This window comes from Pinus tabuliformis, chromosome Q, assembly GCF_031772625.1.
Source record: "Pinus tabuliformis cultivar Carrire ecotype Pingquan chromosome Q, CPIR1, whole genome shotgun sequence".
Lineage (NCBI taxonomy): Eukaryota > Viridiplantae > Streptophyta > Pinopsida > Pinales > Pinaceae > Pinus > Pinus tabuliformis.
The window spans coordinates 1,030,396,926-1,030,399,877 of NC_142296.1; positions in this window are offsets into that span (position 1 = coordinate 1,030,396,926).

Sequence of the window (2,952 nt, forward strand, 5' to 3'; positions counted from 1 at the left end):
AGTTGCTAAGGCTCTCTCACTCTATGCAGATACTAATCATATAAAAGTTAGTGACCCTAATTCTAAATTTGATCTCCAAGAGAAACAATGGCTAGAGTGCCTTAACACTCTAAGGGTAAGCTTCCCAAGAAAGTTTTGTTTAGAGTGCCCCTCCTCTTCATAATGGAAACTCAGGTTATCTGATGATGATTTTCAAACCTGGAAAATGCAACAAAAGACTTGGTTGATATTTTTTTATGGGGCCTCCAAAAGAAACCCAAGGGTGGCAGGAGGGGGAGGAATTATCATCAATCTCGATGAAGAAACAAAGAACAATTATGTCTAGGGCCTGGGGAAGAGATCAAACACTGTAGCAAAAATGTATGGCCTCCTCCTTGGACTTCAATTAGCCAAGGAACAGGGTATTTCTTCCATTACAGTTCTGGGGGACTCTGTATTGATTATTCAACACCTCTACTGGTCTTCTCTCCCTTCAAATAGTGCTCTTTCTCTCATTCTTCATAGTTTTTTTTTATATCTTGGAATCTTTTCCTAAAAAATACTTCCACCATATCCTCTGCAAACAGAATCAAGCAGTGGATGAGCATGCTAATATACCCTGCCATCTTCATGAAGGGAAAATGAGGAATGATGGCACTCTCTCTTGGACATGTATACCATGACCAACTATAAATCCTTATTAATCCAACCTTCTCATAGCATGTATTTTGTACAATATTTTGGATATTTCTTGGACTAAGTGCCCTCATCAATGGAAGAACCCACTCTGCATACATTGCCAAATGACAGCATCACCTCAGTCACTCATTTGCTCAAATTTTGTGTGAAGTTTTCCTATTGACAATCTCAGTACGCCATTGCCCTTTCAAGGACGTCTCCCTCATTCAGATATATGTCATGTATTCACATTAATTATGGCATGGAATTAAATTCTGACTCTTTGCCTCGCCTACCCTTATCTCTAGTACCCTGCAAATTTGTCTCCTCCTATAGGTAATGGATTTAATTTCAATCTGGGAAGTGTGGGAGGTCTTGAACCACATGTAATCTCCTAGATATGTTGAGATCATGTTGAATATAACCCTCTGGATTGTGGTGGTTTAATTCTTGGAACAATTTGTTGCCCAATACAGATATTGGCCCCTACCGAACCCAGACACGGTTTCTCTTTCAAGCAAGTGAAATTTCTATCTTTGTCTTCAGCTCTCCTATGAATGTATGATCCATATTAAGTTGGTTTCCAAAATTAGTGCAACTCTTCAAGAAATCTACTTGAGGCCAACTCGAGCCTCTCTTACCAAATGCTTGTCAGCATGTGTATTGGCGACCTATAATGTTATTTGTCATAGTCTCCAACTTAGGTCTCTATGTTCAATCGATCATACACGCCCTGTTTTAGTCATAAAGCCAACCTCCAGTTTGAAATTCTGGTCCTTTGCTTCCTTTTAGTGTCCTCCCTCACGTCGAAGTTGTTGGAAAAGCAGACAAGACAAAAAACAATTCACACATAAAACATGAGTTGTTGTTCTTCTGTTCATCACATAAAACATAATGATTACAATGAACTTGGTGAAGGGTATTTAAACCTTTTCCAACTAGCGAATTGCCTAAAATATCTTGACATGCAATTACATGCAATCTCACACTCAAAGTAGTCTATCACTTAACTCACTTGACTCAACACTCAAACACTCAATCATGCAATCACTCAGTTAATTGACTCTCTATTTTTAGCTAACTCCTCATGCAGGAGTAATTATCTTATTTTAACACTCCCCCTTAATTACAACTGCTAAACTAAAACATGACTCATGACAACTCAAACATGCCTGCTGGTCTATGTCTCAGCTAGGCGTACAACTTCTATGAAAATCAAACAAATCTTGTGCTAATGAATTAGTAAATATATCAGCCAATTGATCACTAGATTTACAAGGCTTCAAGTGAACTTCTCCATTGCTCACAAGTTCTCTAATAAAGTGATATCTAGTATCAATATGCTTTCTCTTCTGATGAAACACACTATTCTTGGATAGTGCAATCGCTGAGGTGTTGTCGCAATATATTGTTGTTGTTCCTTGTTGTTTCTGCTTGAGTCCATCAAGTACTGTTCTTAACCACACTGCTTGACATGCTGCTAATGTTACTGCTACATATTCTGCTTCTGCTGATGAAAGTGTCACAATGGGCTGCTTCTTAGATGCCCATGAAATCACACTTGAACCAAGGTGGAACACAAAACCAGAAGTGCTCTTCCTATCATCCAAACTTCTTGCAAAATCACTATCTGTGTATCCAATCAATTCTTTCTTTTCTGTGCTTGCATACATTATGCCACAATCTCTAGTTCCTGCTATGTATCTCAGAATTCGTTTTCTTGCACTCCAATGTGTGTCTTTTGGAGTCTCCATAAATATGGAAATCAAACTCACTCCTTGCATGATATCCGATCTTGTAGCTGTGAGATACATGAGGCTACCAACCAATCTTTTGAATAAAGTTGGATTGACATCTGATCCTTCATCATCCTTACTTAACTTTGTACCTGTTGCAACTGGTGTAGGGACAGGTTTGCAATTTTCCATCCTGAATCTTTTCAACAAATCTTTGGAATATTTATTCTGACAAAGAAAAATTCCTTTTTGAGATTGCTCAACTTCTATAACAAGAAAATATTTCATGAGACCAAGATCTGTCATCTCAAATTCTTTCATCATGGATTCTTTAAATTCATCTATGTCAAAATCACGTGTAAAAATCATGTCATCAACATATAAGAAAACAATCAAAATTTGTCCATGCTCATTTACCTTTATGTACAAGGTAGGCTCAATGTTGCTTCTGCAAAATCCATTCTTGATCATGTAACTGTCAATTCTGCTATACCAAGCTCTAGGCGCTTACTTCAGTCCATAGAGCGCTTTCTTCAACCTGTAAACTTTGTCTTCATTA